Source organism: Rana temporaria, chromosome 13 (assembly GCF_905171775.1).
Source record: "Rana temporaria chromosome 13, aRanTem1.1, whole genome shotgun sequence".
NCBI lineage: Eukaryota > Metazoa > Chordata > Amphibia > Anura > Ranidae > Rana > Rana temporaria.
Genome location: NC_053501.1, coordinates 81,569,432 through 81,582,114, shown reverse-complemented (window position 1 = coordinate 81,582,114; position 12,683 = coordinate 81,569,432). Strand labels below are relative to the sequence as shown.

Genomic DNA, 12,683 nt, shown 5'->3' with positions numbered 1-12,683 from the left:
TCCCTAGAGGAAGGGGGTTCCCTACCGACTATTCTGAAAATTGGAGACCCAGTCAGGAGTCGGATTGGGGCCCCTATTCCCCTTCAACTTATCGGACAGTGGGCACTTCAGGCTGGGACTATAATGTGCCAGTCCAGAATTCATTTTTTCCATTAAGGGATGGAGAGAGTCCGGATAATTATTGGGGGTATGATTCTGGCCCTTCTTCATCTTATCAATCCAACCATTTCTTTAACAATTCAGCCAATCCCCCGCTTCCTCGATCATCGAATGACCAAGCCAGTTGGGGTTTTCACAAACCCCCTCAAGGCATAAAAAGACAGGGAGAAAGAGGAGAGGAACCAGAGGGGGGAGGCGGCTCAGAACCATTAAAGCGGCCAAAAATGTAACAGTAGGACAGGGCATTTTCAATCTTAGCTCTAAGGTCCTAACCAAACCTGAACAATTTATTTTAGATCAGGGCCTTAAGTTTGCACCCCCTAAGGGTTTGGACAAATTCCATACTTTTATGGATATCCACAAATTTATTAGAAAACTCAATATTAAGAGGTATATGGCTACAAATACCTTTTCTAATACAGTTAACCCTAATGCTTATACCCATTCAGGCCTGTCGAATGCATCCCTGTTTAATCCCCCGGGTACCCTGGCACCTTCCCTCAAGGTTTTTCGGGATGTTCTACTCAGGGATTTAGACCAAATGGAAGTAAAAAAGGCACGGTTAAATAAAACTATGCAGGAGGGTTTGGACCAACTCTGTCACAACAAGGAGTTGGTGGTCAGACCCGCAGATAAGGGGGGGGGGATTGTAATCCTTGATAGATCCGACTATCTAAAGGAGATGTATAATATTCTGGGGGATTCTAACACCTACTCACTGTTACAGTCAGACCCTAAGAATAAATTCAAAAGAGAGTTGGAGGCTTTGGTGGCCAGGGGTTTCTATGAGGGGATACTTACCCCTAAGGAAAGATTATATTTGGTCCCATTGGCACCCCGGACGCCTACTATATATTACTTACCAAAGCTCCATAAGGATCCTGTCTGCCCCCCGGGGCGTCCCATTGTCAGTGGTATTGACTCGGTGACGTCCCGGGTGGGCAGATACGTGGATTTTTTCCTGCAACCATTAGTTAGAGGGATGCCGTCATATGTTAAGGACTCCAGGCACATTATAAATCTTCTAGCAGGTCTCTCCCCTAGGAGAGGTATGTGGATGGTGACCATAGATGTCACGTCCCTCTACACCATTATACCACACGAGTTGGGTTTTGAGGCAGTACTCCTATACCTGGGAAGAGATTCCGGCCTCCCGGCCAAACAGGTTGAGTTCATTATGCTTCTTCTAAGGTTCGCCACCTCCTCGAACTATTTTTGGTTCGAGGGGAAGTTCTACAAACAAGAAACTGGCGTAGCCATGGGGGCCAAATATGCCCCCAGTTTAGCGAACCTGTTCATGGCCAAGTGGGAGGAGGATGTCATCTATGGTGTTAATGTGCCTGAGCTCATGTTATGGGCCAGGTATATTGATGACATCCTCCTCCTATGGGATGGCCCTCTGGACAGGTTGGAAAACTTTATGTCTGATTTAAATCGGAATCAGAGAGGTATCCAATTAAAGTTTGAAGCTAGTCAAACAGAGGTACACTACCTCGACCTAAATGTCCGGATCAAAGGGAATGAATTTACTACCTCTACCTTCTTTAAGGTTACGGACCGCAATTCCTTTATACCACTAGGAAGTTGCCATCATGACCAGTGGCTTAGGTCAGTCCCGAAGAGCCAATACTTGAGGCTCCGTAGGAACTGCTCAGATCCCATTGAATTTTCAGAGCAGGCTAAGGTGTTGACTGACCGATTCTTGGAGAAAGGTTATGATTTAAATTCTTTGGAAGATACCTTGGGGACAGTCAGTTCCATCCCTAGAGAGGAACTCTTGGTTGAGCGGCCACGAGACCAAAGTGAGCAATTTCAGGGCTGTGCCCCGTTCATCACTACATTTTCCATTCAACATGGAGGTATCAAACAACTGATAAATAGACATTGGCACCTGGCAAGAAATGATCCTGTCCTTAAAGAACTTTTGCCAGAGAAGCCTAAGGTCATATTTAGGGGAGCGCCCTCTTTACGTAATCGTATTGCCCCCAATATTTTAAACCCTCCATGTAAAACTTCAAGTTTTTTTGACCAGTTAACAGGTTTTTATAGATGTAGACGCTGTAGGGTTTGTACCAACAACTCGTGCAGAAGTAGACGTACTACCACCTTTACATCTACTGCCACTGGCAAGGAACATCTTATAAAGCCTTTTATCACCTGTGGGACCACGGGTGTTGTTTATTTGTTGCAGTGCCCTTGCGGCCTGCAATATGTAGGTAGGACCAAGAGGCCACTACGCGTTCGTTTAAACGAACACATTACCAACATTATTACTGGCTTCAAAAACCATTCAGTGTCAAAACACTATTTGTTGAAACATAATAAAGACCCGTCGAATACTCTATTCCTAGGTATAGATATTTATAAGCCCAACTGGAGAGGTAGCTCCTTGGTGAGGGAAATATCCAAGCTCGAAATGGCTTGGATACATCGCCTCAAATGTTATATGCCACATGGTCTTAACGTGGATACAGACGTGAATGCGTTCATAAATAATGCTTGATCTGTTATAAATTTATTAATAATATGTGTATATATATTTTTATGTTTTGGTTATTGATTTAGCCTAGCTTTGATCCCACCAGGATGGTGTTTTGTTCTCGAATATACAACCACTAACCCTGAGAATCCAATGATATTCACCCTATTAGATACGATTGGGAGTATTTGTTTATATTTAATTAATCTACATTTACTCATAATTATTTGTTGTCACTATTTTTATTGATAAACAATAATGTCGTTTTTTTTTTGAACATATAATTATTGTTCATTTATTTGAAGTTTAGCACTTATTAGTGTATATTCACTATGTAACACTTTTTAGTGTTCAATTATTGTGTGTTCTGATCACATTTGGCGAAGGAGCTATTAATTTCTCCTTCTTGCCTTTTTAAGTTGAAATTTCACTATTTATTATTTTTTCTATTTTTTGCACGTAATTCCACGCTTCCCCACATGGGGGAGTCAGTGTTTTTAGTCCGTAATGCAGGTACTAATTTTTGGTTGGTTCAATGATCATGATTAAATAAAGACTACTATTATTAGGTTCACTATTTTTCACATATATATTGTTTAATTCACAAATAATCCTGTCCTCATATGACATGGATCTCCCTGTCTTTTCCACTCGAGGCATCCCTGTTTAGGCATGCCGTTTTGCTACATTTTCCCAAATCCAAAATGGCGTTTTCGCCACTTCCGGTTCCTGGCGATCAAAGCGAGGCCTGGTTATTTAAAGCGGTGAATCACTGCAGAGCCCATCCCATTGAAAACGTTATCCTATAACGAAACGCGTCTGGGTCGACGGCGTGCAGTGACGTCACCGCGTTCGTACAAGGAGGAAGGGCTCCCATCTATGCCGGCCGGCAAACTGTTTTTATGTGCCTATATTTCATTCAATTGATGTAAGTAGGTTTTTACACTTTTAATAAAAGTATTTTTTGGACGTATTACGCTATGTGCGGCTTTCTCTCTGCATGACATGCCATTGTTTCCTGCTACGGTCCGAGAGTCTGTCAGTACGAGTTTATCATATCCCTCCGTGGAGATACCAGTGAAGGATATATGCTGTACATCCATTGATCCTGTGTTGTGACCATACCCCTTGGAGACCCCTGCTGCAATCTTTAAATAACGCTGTTATTTATATGTGTTCTGGTAAGCCCCAGTCCATGTGGTGGTGGCTCACTCAATCATTTGTGCACCGGGTGTTGTTTGTCCCAAGAAACTTCACAGCTATTTGGACTTTTAATATAACTCACTATTATGTTTATTCCAATAAGGATTTGAATGTCTCCCACACATGCTAGTGTGGTATATTTCACATGCTACAGGGACATTATTCCTTTTCTTTTTTGGACATTTATTCACTACACTAATTGTGTTGTCACATAGGTCTGAATAATTTTTATAGATTGGCGCGATTTTTTCTTTTTCCTGCATTCTGTCGAATGCTTTTTCTGCATCAAGTGTTAAAAGTAGGGCGGGCATTCGATCATTATGTATTCTGTTAATAATATTCAGCATTCTTCTAGTGCTATCGGGAGCTTGTCTACCTTTAACGAATTCTACTTGATCGGGTCTAATTAATGAGGGGGTGATGTCAACTAATCTATTTGCTAGGACTTTCGCATACATTTTAAGATCGGAATTTAGTAAAGATATGGGTCTGTAATTCAAGGGAGAGTCAGGATCTTTGTCAGGTTTTGGAAGTGTTATTATTACAGCTTCTAGAAGTTCATTTGGGAACGTTTTTGAATTTGCTGCTTGATTGAAAAGTCTGGATAAATATGGGGCTAAAATATCCTTAAAAACTGAGTAATATTCACCTGACAGTCCATCAGCACCTGGAGCTTTATTTTTGGGAAGATCATTTATGACTTTCAAAATTTCTTCATTGGAGATTGGTTTATTGAGATTTTCTAAGGATATTGGGTCGATGGAGGGTAAATTAACAGTATCCAAAAAAGTTTCTATTTTATTAGTATTAGGTTGGGGGGTATTAATATCTTCTTTAAGATTGTATAATTCTTCATAGTACTGTGAAAATGCATCTACAATTTCTTGGGGATTGAACATTACTTTTCCTGATTTGTGGTGGGCTAATTTAAAGGGGTGGTTCCCCCTAAAACAAATTTCTAACAATAGATTCGTAAGACCCGTTACACTGCGGGTAGGCTGGCTTTTGTTTTTTCGTACATACCGAGATTTTGCCGTTTCGTCCCTTGGCGGTGGGCGTTCCTAGTTGATTGACGTTTCTCCGACGGGCACATACGTGACGTCACGACTTTCCGAAAGAAGCCGAACGTCGCTGCGCAGGCGCCGTATAGAGCCGACTCTATACGGCGCCTGCGCAATGACGTTCGGCTTCTGTCGGAAAGTCGTGACGCGCAGTATGCGCCCGTCGGAGAAACGTCAATCAACTAGGAACGCCCACCGCCAAGGGACGAAACGGCGAGATCTCGGTATGTACGAAAAAACAAAAACAAAAGCCAGCCTACCCGCAGTGTAACGGGTCTTACGAATCTATTGTTAGAAATTTGTTTTAGGGGGAACCACCGCTTTAATAATTTTATTTTTTTGTCTACGCTGGCGTAATTGGGAAGCTAATAGTTTACCCGCTCTGTTACCTTCTGAATAATATTTTAAATTAAGTTTCTTAAAGTACTTCTCATGGTCAGTTATCAGGATAGATTTTAGTTCCATTCTTAGAGTGGAAAGATGACGTTCCAAATTAATATCTAGAGGATTTTTTTTATGTAACTCTTCTTGACTTGTAATCTCTTTTAGTAGTGAGTTTATTTTGATATTTCTATGTTTTTTCTCCCTGGCAGTTAATTGTATCAGGAGGCCCCTAACATAGGCCTTGTGGGAACACCATAAGGTAGCATCGTTAACACTACTATTGTCATTCATAACAAAAAATTCTTCAATAGATACCTTCATCACAGACTGATGTTTCCCCTGTGCAAGAATAAATGTATTATTCCTCCATAAGTAATTGTTGGGGCTGATTTGATTAGAATCAATTTCTATCGTAATAGGAGCGTGGTCTGACCACGTTAGATTATGAATTTTTGCGTCCACTGTTTTCGGTAGGAGATTTTTGTCTGTGATAAAGTAATCTAATCTAGAGTATGACTTGTGAACATTAGAAAAAAAATTAAAATCTTTCTCTGTAGTGTGTAAGCATCTCCATGGATCATACAAGTCTTCTTTTTCAAGAAAATATCAGCTAAACCTTTCCTAGGAGTCTTTCCTTTTCTTGAAGTGTCCATATCCGGGTCTAGGGGTGCATTAAAGTCTCCACAAATAATAAGACAACCCTTCTGAATCTTTCTTGCCATCTTGATCACTTTCTGGATAAACTGGTGGGGATTCTTATTTGGAGCATAAATGTTGACAATAGTACACGTTGAGTTATCTATAGAGGCTACTAAAATAATATATCTTCCATGGGCATCTGTCTTAAGGTCTAATTGCTGAAAGGAAACCGTATCCTTTACAGCCGTAATCACCCCTTTTTTCTTTTTCTTATGGTTGGAAACAAAAATATGTGGAAATTTGTGATGTTGAAATTTAGGAGACTTATCCTTGGCGAAATGAGATTCTTGGATACAGAGGATGTCGCTGCCAAATTTGATGGCGTCGGCCCATAGAGCTCTCCTCTTGTATGGGCTATTGAGGCCCTTCACATTCATTGACAAGAGTTTAAGGGTCATTGCTGATAAGAGGATAATTGCTGAGATGCAAGATCATTTTTGTAGACAAGTTGCATGTTAAAATGTGGAAAAAGCAGAGTGCGGATGCAGTAATACTTTATTTCCAGTAGGTGGAGGTGTTGTATCAGGTAAAGCAGCATGGTGCAGATACTATAGTGGAAGGCAAACAACAAAAACAAAAATCAGGCAATTCCAAAAATCAGGTAATTCCCGAATGAAATATTGAAGGCAAACGTTAGAAAACCGGTAGAACCAAATTAATGGTGGACTAAGTTCTCTTTTTTCTTCCAGTCTTGTGGTATTGGTCCAGGAGCGCTGACATCCATTTTATCAGTCTCTTGATTGGGGATCAAACCCCAGGAGCGAAGAAGTTTTAGACCCTGATCCAAACTTTTAATTGCGTAGGAGGATCCTTTGTAATCTATAAGCAATTTTGTGGGGAACCCCCATTTATAGATCATTCCATGGTTGCGGAATATTTTTGTGATTGAATTCATGTTCTTGCGAGCTAGAATTGTCGCTTGGGAGAGGTCTAAGAAAAGGATTATCCCAGCGTAAGGGTCAGGTAGTGGTGAATGGCGTCTAGCGTATTGCATGAGCTGATCCTTTACCTCAAAAAAATGAATTCTAGCAATGACGTCTCGCGGTAACTTTTCAGCTATATGCTGTGGTTTAGGGAGCCTGTGAGCTCTATCAATCTCTAATTCTTGTTTTGAGACTGAACGAATTAGGTCTGAAATCATGCTTTTAATAAAGCCTTTCAGCTCTGATGGTTTCACTGTTTCTGGTATTCCTCTGAATTTTATATTATTTCTTCTGCTCTGGTCCTCGATATTTCCGACCTTAATTCTAAGCTGTCTGACTTCTTCCTCCAGGTCAAAGTGAGAATCTATTAACTCGTTGTGCGCTGAGGTAAAATCGCACATCTTATTCTCAACATAGTCCACTCTGTCCCCCAGCGCGTCAATTTCTAGTTTGGACTTGCGCATATAGCTCAGCATGTCATGCTGTAAGGCACCCCTGAGGGACATAATCATTTATTTTATAGTCGTGTCCAGTATGGGTTGACCTGCTGTCTGTATAGAATTAAGTTTGTCATCATAAGGATTACATTCTGGAATATAGGCAGTGTCAGGGTCAATGATGGAAAAGCTACCTTCTTTATCAGAAATCCTTCTCCTCTGCCTCACAGGGCTCAGAATGTCCTCCTGGTGCTCTGTGCTGCATTCAGCCTGTGAAGCACTATGTTTCTCCACAGCTATGTCAGAGCTGGCAGTATTGCTTTCATGAGGAGAGGGGCCGGCGCCATCTTGGATTCTCTGAGGTGAAGCAGGGCTACAGAACTCACTCAGCTTACGTAGCCCCTCTCTCGTTTTTCTTTTGGCCGCCATCCCTCTTTTGTTCCCGCTGTCCTCTGGAGCAAAACGGTGTCACTCGGGGCTTTAAAGTCGCTATATAGGTAGCTCAGGGAAGTCTGTTATAGCAGAGCTCCCTCACACTGCGTCCATACACTCCTGTGGCTGGACACGCCCCCGGGTTTGCATACATTTTTTGCCTGTTCACATGTTCTGGTGCAAACCGAACTGGGGGGGTGTTCGGTCCATCCCTAGTGTGCGGGCACAGAGAGTTTGTGAGAAAAGCCTGGAAGAGACAGACAGTAGCCCTGAGACTGAAGCCCCATACACACTATAAGTTTTCCTGCAGGTTTTTGTCTTCAGGTTTACCAAAACCATCTAATATGATCTCAAACCTCAAGAGTTTCAATTTGTATGCAATCAGGCAGGCCCTTGCACTACATGGTTTTGGCAAAAAGGAATTCTGCGCTCATAAAGGTTTACCATTCTAATTCCACATAATGTTTGTGAGGAATAACATTCAGTAGATCTCAGTTTGTTCGGAAGAACCAGTTCTTTATGTAGAAAAGATAAACAAATGTATACAGCACAACGCAAAAAAATGTTCCCAGTGCCTGCATGAAAACACACACAATCTTTCAGGGCTTCAAGGGTTAAAATTTTGCAATTTTGTTTCCAGCTGCATTCATAGAAAACAACCGTGCTGATTGTAATTGGAGTACATTACCCAGGACGTCACTATGGCGTTTGATGTCACTTCCTAGTTAATATCTGGCATCTGGGCTCCTGTACACTCTCCTGTATGTGTCCAAACGTGCTCCAGCCTCAGTGTTTGCAGCTGCTAGGAGCGCAGCACAGAGATGACAGCCATGGAGAGACAATCTTCCTGTTGGAACGTGCTGACAAACAGGCAGAGAAAAGTTCAGCCAAATGTTAGGCGCCCTCCAGTGGACAAAGTGCAAATTGCAAAGTCCATATCTCGGTCCCACTGGTTTAAATTAGTTCTGTGCTGATGGCATTGCTGGACATCTAACGATGTCGGAAGGAAGTAAGCATGATGTGTCGTTCATCTGCTGCATTAAGTTTCCTTGGCTGCTTGTTTGTACTTCTTCAAAAGAGGTCAAACAGCACATACTGAAACCCAGTCTGCTTTGGAATCTTTGCCTGGGGGAGACCTTGCTGATGTAAGCACACCTACCCTGTGTCTTGTGCTCAGTCTTGCCATGGTGAAACACCTGTGACATGAAATGGTCTTCCACAACCTTACCTTAGTAGCAGAGTTTAGCTTTTCCTCACCCTGTTTTAAGCCTCCTATATAACCGTTTCTGTTTAAGCTAATGACAGTGTTTCAGCCCACATATAAAATAAATGATCTTTAGAACCTGCTTGGTATAATTGGTTAATCATACACCCGACTCTAATCCCACAAATTCCCTGACTTTGTGCATGTGTGTACATGTGTAACAACTGTTGCTGGTTTGAAGCCAAAAGGGTAGTCACACCAAATATTGACTTGATTTAGATTTTTCTTCTGTATGCTCAGTTTGCATTTTGTAAGTTGATTATTTTAAACAATTAAAATATTTTTGAAATCATTCTTATTTTACAGCATTTCTTAACACCTGCCTAAAGCTTTTTCACAGTACTGCATATGCACAATGATGGCCTCTTAATGTTATTTTTTAGATACATAATCCTGATTGCCTGGCTTACTTTGATTAACAGCAGTGGCAGCCAATCAGAAGGGAGAATCTCGGACTGCTGAGACATTAAAATAAAAAAACTTCTGTCTTTACAATCCCTTTAAGGCCCCTTTCACACTTCGGCCACTAGCGGTGCGGTATTAACCCCCGCTAGCGGCCGATAAATGGTCAATACCATTGTTTTAAATTGGAAGGAGCGGTATACATACTGCTCCTCACTGCTCCAAAGATGCTGCTTGCGGGAGATTTTTTTTTCTCCTGCCAGCGCATCGCCTCAGCCTCGGGCTTTCACATTGAGAAGGCTGGGCAGGAGTTTTTCAGGCGGTATAGCAGCGCTATTTTTAGGCCTAACCGCTTGCCACCTGCCCACAGTAGTTGTACCGTGAGCAGACAGCAGCTGCAGGCCAGGTGAAGTCACGGTACATTGCGGCTGTTCTGGGTTTGGGGCGCGCAGGCGTGCACCCCCTTGGTCAACCTGTGCTGTGATTGGACAGCTGATCGGCTGTGGCCAATCACACACAGAAGTTCTGCGTGGTTGCAGTTCCTACTACAGTGATTTCCAGCATTCACAGGGATCCTACAGGTATGGTACATACATACTTACATTGGTCCAAGCTGGGACAGTGAAACTATATATAAATTGCCATGCATTAAATGCATTGTGAGCATTAAAAACAAATATGACTTTTGAATGCAGGGGAGACACCTTATGTTTCTTTAGCATTAAAGTATTCTTACCCGCTCATTTGCAATGTACACTGAGCTGCACAATAATATAATATAAGCGGACTGGGCAGGTTAGAAAACCATTTTGACCACTACTGCCATTTGTTCTCATAAGCAGCACTGCTGCCTACACTGCCCCCTTTTATTTTTCACAGAAATAAACATAAACAGTCATCCAAGCTATTGATTCACCAACAGAACAAGCTCCTAGAATGCTGTCAAATCATGCCTTTACACCGGACTACCTTACATTAATGATAATGTAAGCCTAATTTATTGAGATCCAACACAACTATGATAAAATATATATTTTTCTCTTTAAAGAGTAATTATAATAGATTTGGATCATATTTATTTAATGTTTTACATTTATAAGTTTTATAAATACATATATATTCAGTTACATATTACATTACAGTAAATTTTATTTTATACAAATTTATTGGTTGAACCAGATGGACTTGTTTTTTTTTTTCAACTTGACTATATAACAAACAAGATAAAAAAAATCCCAAAGCACTATGAGTTGCTTTGAGAGATAGCACAGCAGCTAAAGATCACTTGAGGGTCTGACTGACTGAAACCTCAGACTAAAACTGCTTTCACACTGAAAGCACCGGTCGTTTGAGTTATTTAAGCTGCACTTTTGCACTGCTTTACAGCCACTTTTAACCCCAAAAAAGGGTTAAAAACTCCAGTCTTGCGGCGCTTTCAAATCACGTTTTAAAAGGGCTGCCTATGCAATGAGCAGGGCGTTTTGGGAGCACTAAATACAGCGCTTCCAACCCATCCCAAAGATGCTGCTTGCAAGACTGTGAAAAGTCACACTGGAATGAACGGGAGGTGGTTTTTAGGTGCTTAGCAGAGGCTATTTCCAGCGCTAAAGCGCCTGAAAACCGCCCCAGTGTGAAAGGGGCCTAAGTCATCTAATAAGGAATGAGTTTGCACTGTGATGTCTTTAGGAGTAAACAAAAGATGCTACGCATAAAAATCACCCAGTTGTTTGGTGCCATAAAAATATGTCCGGTCAAATCCTCTTTTTGAAGTACAATACAGGATGGTATTCTGGGATCAGTGGGTTACGCAGCTGCCTTCAGGAGATTGGACACTGCAAACAAAGCTGTAAGAACAGCCCTGTATAGCCTTTTAGAGCATAGGGATGACCGAATCTGATAGACCCCTGTCCTTTAGCACCTGGGCATCAACAGCCTAGCCATTAAAGCCAGTGACTGAGAAGCAGGATAGTAGACAATGACAATTAAGGAGGGCCACAGAGGGTCTGACGAGTACCATGTTCTTCTAGGACAGTTTGGTGCAAAGAGGACCACTGGAACGCTCAATTCTGCAGAGTAAGCAAGCAAGAAGCTTTAGAGGAGGAAAAAGTAGGTCAGGTTGAACTGTTTCCATCAAGTTACCGGAGCATCCACCATGAAGGCGTGAGAATCCTTGGTCATGGCAACCAACCCCTCACCTTCAGAGAACTCGAAACACCTCCAGACGCTGAAAACTAAGAAAGTTTGTTGAAAAATGTTCTACACTTAGGATGTGCATGGCAGTCAGGGTCAAAATGTGAAGTTCAGCCCAAGCTAGAATTAGGTTAGCTTCTCTTTGAGCTGCATGACTTCTGGTGCCTCCCTGATGGTTGATGTAATCCACTGTTGTGGCATTGTCCAAATGAATCCTGGTCAAATGACCTTGCAGCCGGGAGGTCCAGCATAAAAGAGGCAACTGAATTGCCCTGATCTCTAGATATTGGGTGCCTAATGCAAAGTCCATTACCCAAAGGGCAATTTATAGGCCCGCCCCAGGTACGGTCCTGCAGAGCAAAGCCAATGAGTAACCAATCTGGATGCTGCCAAAATAAGCCTTGATGACTTTGCAGAAACTATAGTATCTTACTTAGTAGAAAAGGTCTTGAGGAAAGAACAAAAAGCAAAAAAGTGATATGCTTCTCTCAGCGCAAAGAGAAGGACAAAAAACTAAGGCTTGCTGGGAGCGGGAGGCAACCCTTACATCTTTGTTTGCCAATGTGCAATCTACTGAAGGCAGCTACAATACATAACCCAATGGTTCCAGAATACCATCCTGTGTCATGTAACATACAAATAAGATAATTTTTATTAAAAGTCACAATTAGTAAAAAAAAAACACAGTGATTCAGGGGGTCCTAGTTGCATTTCCAGTTGACCTCAGACATGAGCTGACCTATAGCGGTTCCTTCTTAAAGGCTGTCCAAAGGAAATCCACCAGACTGACCGGGATAGCTACCAAAATAAAAAAATTAACCAGGGTTCCATATGCCCTTCTGTCACATTTTACAAAGCTAAGACTAACAAAGCTATGACATGTGCAAAAGAGATAAGCGTTTCAACTGCTGGCTTGATATAAGATATTGTTTTTTATAAACAGAGCTAAAAAAAAATGTATGTACAAAATATACTTTATCTTATTTTTTTTTATTTCTGCCTGACATTAGAGATTGAAGATTGTTTGTTTCAAAACATATGGGGCCAGAT

General features: G+C 41.6%; 1 protein-coding gene across 3 annotated transcripts in view; it reads right to left on the bottom strand.

Moving 5' to 3' along the window:
* Positions 1-12,683, bottom strand: part of FSIP1 (fibrous sheath interacting protein 1) — a 393,370-nt gene that overhangs the window by 194,693 nt on the left and 185,994 nt on the right. The window lies entirely within an intron of this gene.